Here is an 11,427-nt window from a genome sequence, read left to right as displayed (position 1 = left end):
CTGGAGAGTCCGCTGAAGTGTTCATGGGTGGTGATAGGGATGAGAGGAGCCGTAATAGAAAAAAAAAATAAAATTAGACAAGTCAATTGGAGGGACCAAATTGAATGGGTGTCTTAATTTGGAGGAGAAAATCAGGCGATGGAGTAGATATACGCATGCACATGTGCGCCCTTGCGCTCAACATTTCCCGACTTAGTCCTTTGACAGTTACTCCCGCTCCAATTCGCTTCTTCCCGACTTCCCTTTCATTCTTCTAATGGTCAGTACGAACGCCGTCTTCGCCACGGAAAGAAATAAAGAGAGCGAGAGCGAGAGCCTTTGGCCTGCTGCCATGCACGTTAAAGGGATCCAGTGCGTTCAGCTGTAGCAATCAAGTCATTATGTGTGGGAATTCTGTCCACATAAATTTTCCACAATTTTCAAAATAATTTTTAATGGTGCACAATTTAATATATATCAATAATATCAAAATTCCTGGATTGCTCATGGCTTATCAAGGTAGTACCTTCGTTTGCCTCTTTTAAACCAATTTTACTACCCTTCTAAAAAAAAAATAATAGTATCAAAAGTCCTTGGTTGATTGAAGCATTTGGTCCTTTATCTAGAATGGGTTGGACTAGATTGTGTAGTGTTTCCTTGAAAGATTCCACCTTTTCATTTCTTAGGCTTGTTATTGTTGGGTCCATCCCACATAAGAAGAAAAAAAAAAAGGAGGCCCATGTGCTTGAGCCCATTGTCGCGACGTTCCGGGAGCGCATGTGCCCTGGGCGGCGAAATAAAAATCAATTTTAATATTTTCATGGAAAAATCATAGGAAAGGTCGGAGTCGCCACTAACCTTTTAGTGTGGTTAGAACACGTGATTACTACCCTGTTAGAGTAGAATGGGTCTATGTTACCAGAGTTAGGTTTGGGAGTTCGGTTACGCGAGGGGAAGGTACAAGCACCCCCTACGTGCCCGTTCTTACAAATGGTACCTAATTAATTTGAAATTATCCCTAAGTTAATCTAATAAGTCTTTAAATTACCCCTTTTTATGGATTTATAAATACACATAAAAAAATAAATAAATAAGTAAATAAATGAATAAATAAATACAATATATACATATATATTCCCTCAGAGCTTAGGGTACGTGATGCCCAAAGGCTCATACCCCTGCAATAAAATCATAGGGATGAAAAAAAAAATCAAAAATCAAAAATATTTAATAACGAAAATATAATAAAATAAAATAATAATAATCATTATCATAATGAACATAATAATAAGAATAATAATAATAATAAATAACAATAGTAAAAATAATAATAATGGTACTGATAATAATAATAATAATAATAATAATAATATTAATAGTAGTAATCCCATAATGACAATAATAAATAATATTAATAGTAACAATACGCACATATTAACAATAAATACATATTCATAATAATTTCACACATGATAATAATAATAATAATAATACACTATAAATAAAAGGTAATAATAATAACCTTCCTAATGGTACACACCCCTAATATCCTATAAATATCTTTACACCCATATGGAAATAATTAACAAAAGAAATAAACCAAATTTCAAATTAAAACATGGAAATCAATGCAAAAGTAAAGAAATAATGAAATTATGGAAACAAGGCATGGCTGAAAATAATATATACCAATACAACATGGTTGCCAAAATTAATACACAACCTTAACTATACAAATATTAAATATAAAGTGAGTACAATAATGATCAAAAACCCTAAGTACATAATTTATATGGAAGCAATTTCAACCCTAAAAGTACACAAAGATACTATGAAGTGATCAAAACCCTAATAAATATGAACATGACATAATCCAAACTCTAAAAAAAAAAATACCTAAACCATGATAATGTGAAATACTTAAAATCCTATTAGATATAAACGTTGAATAATCAAAACCCTAACGATACTACTACATGATAATGAACTATAGTATATACAACACAAAATAATAAATCATAATATTATATAAATATGTACAATGACAAACCATAATAGATATGAATATGTATATATGATAATAAAACAATATGAAACAATGAGCCTTAATATTACATGATAATACAAAACAAATGTAATAATAAAAGCATATCATAAGAAAAATATATACATGCTGATAATACAATATTAGATAGTAAACCATAATATTACATATTTAAAAAAAGATGACAAGAAAATTCAAATATTGACACTTGAGACCTGATCAAACAAAAAGGAATCCTACAAAAACAAAATAAACCAATTAGTATTTATAATAAATATGAAAAAAACCTAAACATGGATATTAAATACTAATATTACAACATTAAAATCCTACAATAATAATATTAATTATTTAATATACATAATAAATACGACAAAGATATAAACATCCCTAAAATAAAATAAAATAAATCAATACGTGTGTGTGCACTGTGTGTGCACAGTGTATGGGTGTGAGTGAGTGCCGTGTGTGTGTGTGTTGTGTGTGTGTGTGCAGTGTGTGTGCGTTTCTGTGTGTGTGTGCTGTGTGTGTGTGTTTGCGTTTCTATGTGTGCTGTGTGTGTGTGTGGCTTGCATGAAAAACACTCACCAAGGGGGCTGCCGGAGAATGGAGTAGATGTGGTTGGACTGTGGGGATCCACCGGAGCAGAGGGTGAGGTTGCAGTGCTCTGTTCGGAGAAGAGCTGGTGCAGGGGAAGCTTGCGGTGCTGAAACTGGTAGGAGGTCTTCGGATCTGTGCCGGAGAAGAGCTACGCCACGGCTGGTCTGCGTATGGACTTGGAGTTGGTTGCAGCAGGTGCAGTGGGAAGGATGGTGGCCGGAGTTGGAAGGCTGGAGATAGGCTTGGAGCAGATTGCCGGAGATTGGCTTGGAGCAGGTTGCCGGAGATTGGCTTGGAGCAGGTTGCCGGAGATTGGCTTGGAGTTGTGACGGTGACAACAGGGACTGGTGGTTGTGATGGAGGAAAGAAGAAGAAGATGGAGAAGGGGGCTTTGTAGGGAAGGAGAGAATGGGAGAGATGGAGTGAAGGCTAGGTCTTTTTTTTTCTTTGGCTTTGCTGTCCTCCGCCGCCTGTGCCGCCCCCTCCCCCCCCGCTTTATAAAAAAAATTCTAGAAAACCCTAAAAAGACTTCCCTTTTTGATTTTTTTTTTATACTTTTATTCTTATGGTAATAATGAAAATGGAAATAGTAATAATAATTATCATAATAATATAAGTATCAATAAGGTAATAATAATAATAATACTACTACTAATAATAATAAATAATTATGGTAAAAATAAAAATTAAGATACTATTGGTAAAATAATAATAATAATAATAATATTAATAAAAATAAAGTAATAATACTAATATTAAAATTAATAAATAATAATAATGATAACATTACCAAAAATAATAAAAATAATAATAGCCAAAATAAGATACTAATGCTAATAATAATAATAATAATAATAAATAGTAATAATAATAGTAATAATAATAATAGTAGTGATAATAATAATAATAATAATAATAATAATAATAATAATAATAATAATAATAATATATCAAAAACAATAAAATAAATGAAAAATAAAAATAATTATAGTAAAGTAAAAATAAAATAAAGATAATAAAAGTATTAGTAATAATAATAATAATAATAATACTAATAATAATAATAATAATAATAATAATAATAATGATAATAAAAATACTAGCAAAATAATAGTAGAGTACTAATAATATAGGAAAATAATAATAAATTAATAATAATAATAATAATAAAATAAGAGGGGACCCAGTGTTCTATTTGGCTAGGGTAAAAATAGGGTGTCTACACCCATTAAGGCAAATTAAAGGAGGCGGCAATGCGAGTGCAACAATGTGTGTGTGGCAGTGTGTGAGGCAGAAGCAGTGTGTTGTGCAATTTTCATCAACTCGACAATCAGAATGTCTTTTGTGATTCGATTAAAATTTGGAGAGCACATTCAGGATTTGTCGACCTTCGATCTGGACGGTGGAGATCTATTTCAGAATTTTGGAAGACCTGGTTTTTGTTGAAAAGTATACTTGACAGTGGTAGCAATATTTGGCAATGGCTGCCGACCAACCGCTTCTGTTGGTCACCAACCACACCTACTAGCTGCATTTGTTGATTATTTTGGTTTAGTATCTATTATAAATAGAAGTGTGTGTGTGCAATGTAGTATGGTATGTAGAGAGAGTAAAATCAGTGAGTGAGAGAGAGAGCTGCCCTTTGAAGTTTCCCTGTATTTTTTTTTTTTTTCAGATTGAAATACATTTTTATTGCATTTATTCTCACTGAATTTCAATCACAATGAGTGACTAAGTGTTCTTCTGCACAAATTAGTTGTATCAGAGCGTCTAGGTACACCGAAATCCGCTGAACCGATACGAATAGAGGAGAAATTCAATTTTTTTCTCAAATTTGAAGTTAGTCAAAATCCAAAATTGAGCCCACCATTGTGAAATTCGAGTCGAGACAATTCCAACGGTGAAAACCACGTCTCAAACGGACTCCGGGAGACTCTACACGTGCTCACACGTGCCTCCAGCATAATCAACATCCTTCCCATGCGCCGCACGTGCCAACAAAGACTTTGGCTGCCGGCGACACGCGCTCCATGCACCCTGCATGTGTCTTCCTCGCCCAGTTAGTGAAATTCAACCCAGCCACGCAATTCGACCAGGCCACCCGATCCGAGACCCGGCTCAGCGACTCGCGACCTGCAACCCAACTCCGTCCCCAAGACCTGACCCACCTTCCGACCCGTGTCCAGCTGCCGAAGAGCGGCACCTGCAGAAGTTGCCACGTGGCCCTAAAGTAAGTACTAATGCCATTAAAAGGCCGTTAAATTATACTGGCCCAGTTTAAACAACCAGAACTTCCTATAGCTGGTTCAGTGACTTTTGGACTGGTTCTTTGCAACCAAATACAGGTTCCTAAGGTTTTTCAACCTTATGAACACATTGGTGGCATCATATTTGCCAAAATCTATTCCTATCACTCTATTTTGATATATTAAACTCAATGGCTAATGGTACTACACAGGCGGTCGTTCCAAAGTTGACTAGAGAGAATTATGACAACTAATCTATTCAAATGAGAGCCCTTCTAGGTGCTCAATATGTCATGGAAATTGTTGACGATGGGTAGATAGAAAACCCATCAAAAGAAGTCGAAGCAGCTATATCCGATGCTCAAAGAACAATCTTGAGAGCCGAACGAAAGAAGGATTGTAAAGCAAAGTCCATAATCTTCCAAGGCCTTGATGAGGCCACATTCGAAATCATCGCCTCCGCAAATACATCCAACGAAGTTTGAGACTCTCTCCAGTGAACACACAAATGTGCAAACAAAGTAAAAAAGATTCCTCTTCAAACATTGTAAGGTGATTTCAAATTTTTAAAAATGAAATCTACTGAATCTATTGCTGACTACTATACACAAGTTATGGTAGTATCAAATCAGTTGAGAAGAAATGAAGAGACTCCCAATGATGAGAGAATTTGTGAGAAAATATTGCGATCATTGGATCCAAAATTTGATTATATAGCTGTGACCATGGAAGAAACAAAAGATTTGGAAATCATGTCCGTAGGAGAACTTGTGGGCTCACTCCAAATCCATGAGTAGAAAGTCAGCAGAAGGAGTGATGATAAAGCACTAGAGCAAGCCCTTCAAGCGAAGTTGTCCCTCACTGCAGATAGATATGACAAAGGGAGGACGTCACAGCAAGGAAGAGGACGAGACCGAGGATCTCGTGGAAGAAATTCTTGAAACTTTGAATCTAGAGAAGGTGGTAAAGGCGGAGGAGGACCCACTAGAGGAGGAATCAATCAATAGAACTATATCTCACGAGGCAGAGGACAAGGAAGAAGTGGGGGATACAATAAACGCTCGAATGTAGACAAAAGAAACGTTTAGTGCTAGAACTATCATAAGTACGGACACTATAGCGACGATTGTTGGGGGCGACAACAAGAAAAAGTTAGCAAAGAGGCTAACCTTGTTGCAACTGAACATGCAGATGGAGAGTCATTGATGCTGATGGCACCCGATTCAACTTCCCAAGACCAAAGTGTTTGGTACCTTGATTATGAAGCCAGCAACCATATGACTGGCAGAAAGAACTTGTTCTTTGAACTTTATGAGAAAGTTCAAAGGGAGATCCCATTTGGTGAAAACTGTAAAATCCCAGTCCGAGGGAGAGGAGATGTTTTGATCAAACAGAAGTCTGGAGATCATGCTTACATCTCCAACATCTATTACGTACCAGATATAAGGACTAACATTTTGAGTCTCGGACAGCTTGTCGAGAAAGGCTACTGAATTAGCCTTAGTGATAAGCAAATGGTGATAACAGATGCTCGAGGAAATCTTGTTACTTAAGTACAAATGGCAAAGAATCAAATGTTTCCACTTGCCATTCAAAATGATACGCCAAGGTCTTTGAGCACTATAATCAAAGACAAAGACTGGCTATGACATCTAAGGTATGGACGTTTGAATTTTGAAAGTTTGAAACAATTGGGAAGCAAGAAGATGGTGAAAGGCTTACCCAACATCCAGCATCCAAATGTGATATGTGAAAGCTGTGTCCTGAGCAAGTAACACAAAACAAGCTTTGGAAAGCAAGCCAATTGAAGATCTACCATGCCGCTCCAACTAATACACACAGACATGTGTGGTCCATTGAGACCATTTTCAAATGGACAGAATCGATACTTTCTCACCTTCATCGATGACTATAGTAGGAAGACTTGGGTCTACTTCCTGAAAAGTCAAAGGTGCTCGACAAGTTCAAAGAGTTCAAATCTCTTATGGAGAAATAGAGTGGCTATCGCATCAAGTCACTCCGATCAGACCAAGGAGGAATGTACAAGGATAAAGCTTTCCTGGAATTCCTTAGGCAACAAGGGATTCAAACACTGTTCACACCGACCTACACTCCCCAGTTGAACGGTGTAGCTGAAAGGAAGAATCACACAATCCTTAACATGGCCATTGATTACGCGTCGAAACTGCATAATTGGGCGTTTAACTCGGGCTTTACCGTTTATATTTTTAATTAAATGTCAAAAATTATCCAATATTTTAATAAAGTGCCAAAATCATCATTCTTGAACTTTATTGCACTATTTATGAAGTTTTGGTAATTTTTTGTCGCAGGAAAATTCCCGGGAATCAAAACCGAAACCTGTTCGTATTTCATGCATAACTTTTCCGTCCGAGCTTCGATTGAGACGATTCAAATTTCTGGAGAGAGAGGAAAGGATCATATACAAATTTTGTGTTTTGAGTTTTGTGAGATACGGGCTCCAGAAGAGCAAAATTTGCAACGAACAGAGAACAAATAAAATGAGAAAAAATATATATATGAATCGGTATTTGATGTGACCCGGCCATGCATGGCCGGGTCGGGTTGGGTAATCCGGGTCATAGGGCTTTTCCGCATCCCCTTTAAATCTTCTCTTCCTCCTTCTTCTTTTGGGAAGGCAGCCCGTGGGGGCTCTTCACACTGCCTCTGTTCTTCTTCTTCTTCTTCTTCTTCTTCTTCTTCTTCTCTTCTCCTTACTTTTCTTTGCTGTTCCTGTCTTCTCTTTTGGTATTTATTTTAGCCTTCCTATCTTCCATTATTTCTCCTCTTCTTTTTCATTTTTTCTTCTTCTCCTTTCCCATCTTCTTCCTCCTCTGTTTTCCTGCTAAAACTCCCTCTACTCTAGCCAAACCCGAGAGCCCTCCCTGCTGTCTCCTGCTAGTCCACCCGAGCACACCAGCTGCTGCAACCCTTGCTGCCACACACCACACTAGCAGCCACCACCAAGACCTCCTCAGCAGACCTGAAGAGTCTTCTCGGCCACACCAGCCAGCAGCGGTCTTCTCGGCAACACCAGCACAGCCAGACTTGCAGCAACTCTTGCAGCAGCCTGCTGCACACGGCCAGCAACACAGCAGTCCCGCGCCCTTCTCCAGTCTTCCAGCAGAATACCAGCACAGAGCACAGCTGCACAGCTCCAACACAGCCTCCTCTGCAATCACTCTCTGTTTTGCTCTCTCTCCTCTTTCTTCTTTTCTTTTCTTCCGTTTAATTTCAATTACAACTTAATGCTTTGTTTTTTTTATTTGTTTAGTTATTTATTAAATTCGTGAAGAGTTTATTTGAATATTGTTCAGCTGGTTTTAATTTCTTTTGAAGTTTAATTCTCTTTTTGTTTACTTATCTTATTTTTAATTCAAGTTATTATTATATTTAAATTAGTTACTTTTTATCGTTCTTTCAATTTAAATTTTGTTTTACTTCTTGAAAAATAGTAATAATGAAAAAGAAAAAAAATATTGTTTTTGTTTTGAAGTTTCCCAAGTTTTAGTTTTTTTTTTGTAGCTCGGTTTATTTACGGTCAGATTTATCAAAGTTTGCATTTTTATTGTGTTTCGTTAAATTTAGGTTTTTATTTGTGTTTTTTTTTTTTTTAATTTTGGTTCGAGTTCTTGCTTTGTGTTAAGGTCTTGGTTTTTAGTGTGTACGTTTGAATCTAATTGAGTTTCCTTGCCTGTGTGTTTTTAATTCCATGTTCAAAATTATCATCTCTAATTAGCGCGTATTTTGATGTTTCTTTAAGTAGGATAGGGTTTCCATTCTTGCTTTTTAATTTAGTGAATGTTAGTTTTAGGGTTTAAATTGCGTGTTATTTAATTTGTCAAGAGTGAAATTGAACAATCTTGAAATCCCGAATCTGAACTAAGTTCAGTACATTTTTAATTTCGATTGGAAGAACGTAAAATCTGAGATTAAAACGCATTCCCTGAGGAGACGATCTAGCCCTTGGGCTTAATATTACACGACGTAACTCCTATACTTTGGATAGCTTTCGAGTTGCTCATTTTTCGAGTGAGTCAAGTTTTTGGTGCCGTTGCCGGGGACTGTCGTTTTTAGTCTCAAATTTATGTTTTTCCTGTCATTTTTATTAGCTTTATAAAAAAAAATTAAAAAAAAAATAGCAGAAAACAAAAACAAAAAAATTTTGAGTTTTGAAAAATGGTTGCACCTGCACCTCGCACGATAATGGACTTTTTGCAGCTTGAATATGCCATTGCATCCTCTTCCACTATTTTGCCTTATGACGAGCTTAATTTCATGATGCAGCGCGGGACGGGACGGAATCTAAGTTCCTTTATCAGCATCTAGCAGAGTTTGAGTTAACCTGCAACATGTTTTTCTCTCATGCTAGAGCTGACGAATCTACTAGACTGAATTTATTTCTTGCTACTTTGCAGGATAGAGCACTAATTTGGTTTCATTCCTTGAGACCGCACTCTATCATCAATTGGGTTGATATGAAGCGTGAATTCCTGCATGCATTTTGTCCCTCACAGAGAACTCAATTTTTGCAGGAACAGATTCTTGATTTTGTGCAGCAGGATGACGAGACATTTCGGGCTTACTGGGAGGGATTCAAGGATCTACTAAGCACTTGTCCACATCATGGGTTCGACTCATGGAGGTTAGCTGATTGTTTTTATACTACTCTTACCCCTGATTGCAAGTGTTTTGTCCAGACTATGTCTAATGGAGAGCCCGTCAGCGAGGATCCAGATCAGGTATTATCATTCTTTGATTACTTAGCCGACAATGTCCCACAGTGCAACACACGATACACTCAGGCACCCATGACTGCACATCCTATCAGCACAATTAGTGGTGGTGATGCATATGAACCACCAAAATGCCCGGATATTCCTCTGCCTCAATACTAGCCACCACAGATCCCTCAGAGTTGTACGCCATCGGAATTTCTGGAGGATAGCATAACTCAGATAGCGAACATGCTCCAGGAGTTCATGCAAACTCAAGTCGATCATAATAATGAATTGCGGGATACCATTAATGCGATAAGCACACAGTTGGACATCTTAGAAAATGAGGAATCACTCGCGGAACCTCAGCCTAGTTCTCAAGAGTACCAGCAATCGCAACAAAAAATACATGATGTTTCTCTTGAGACAGCAGAGGCCACCATCACCTTTAGTAGCGAGAAAGACGATCCCCAATCTGAAATGCTCATTGTCGGGCAAACAGTTGTCCCAGCACCGGAAGTTACGGTTGAAATAGATGAATTCGAAGAAAAATCAGAGGAAATGGGGCTAGAAGCGGAGCAGTTAGTTGATGAGGAGACTGATACTTATACGGAGTACCAACCTGTGGTACCTCATGCTCCGAGCTCAAAAACATGAAACCGTTACTCTCGCCTGAATCAGATGTTAAGGAGCCTAGTGTGGAGGTAGACTCTTGCAGTGGTATGATGATATGTACACCCGATAAAGAGGGTGACCAGTCTGGTGAGCATATAATTTTCAAAGAACCAGGCAAAACCTTTAATGTTAATGCTTTTGAAGAACTGCAGGTAATTATTCCGATCACTTTCTCTCAACCGTTAGTTCGTAAAGAAGCAAATTTCCTGGAAACGATGTTGAATAAAGACCCATTCTTGTCAACACAAGAGGGTCGACCTGCACACAAATTGTTTGGTATTTTGACATGCATTAATTCATTTGAGGTTGATTTTCGTGCAGGTATGACGACTGATCGATTGTGGCAGCTTAAATTTGGAGAACCGCCGGTGCAATTTATAGACCTGCAGCCACCAGACGAAATTCCTCCAGAGCCTCCGCCAAGACAATTGTGATGTTTTTCTTTCCCTTATTTTCCTTTATTTTATTTTATTTTATTTTTAGTTAGTTTTCAAGTCTATTTTCTCGTAGTTTGATATTTGTTTTCCATTAGTTCGCCACTCAGGTACGCCTTACTTTTCCCGTGCACAGTATTTTCTATTTCCCCTATGCTTTCACATTGAGGACAATGTTCCACTTTAGTTGGGGGGGATGAGCATTCGCATGTGACACTGTGCACGTACACGTACTGGGTTTTAAAAACAAAAAATCAAAAAAAAAATCAAAAAAAAAAAAAATCAAAGAAAGAGAGAAAGAAAGGAGGAGCACTGAGGAATTACATTGCACTATGTCATGCTTAACATTGTGTATACCCTCCACATACTCATGCATAACTTATGAATGACACACTTGAGTCAATCATGCGTAGTTTTCTCTTTATATGATCTTATGACTCCATGAAGAATCGATTAGTAGTACATTCGTGTTAATTTAACTATATAATTTCCTGCATTTACATGACATCTCACGAGGCTGAATAAGCACATTCACATGATTCATTGCACTTAGGGTTTCCTGTGAGCACTGAGAGAACACCCGTGATGACTATGACGCCTTGTGAGATATCCTTAAGCTATTTATCGTCCTTTTGAGATTTAATATTAAATCATAGTTCACAGAACTCAATTCTCTTTTTCTGGATGATTCCTTATACACTAGTCTCTGT

The sequence above is a fragment of the Malania oleifera genome, chromosome 6, assembly GCF_029873635.1.
Source record: "Malania oleifera isolate guangnan ecotype guangnan chromosome 6, ASM2987363v1, whole genome shotgun sequence".
Lineage (NCBI taxonomy): Eukaryota > Viridiplantae > Streptophyta > Magnoliopsida > Santalales > Ximeniaceae > Malania > Malania oleifera.
This window is presented reverse-complemented; position numbering follows the sequence as displayed.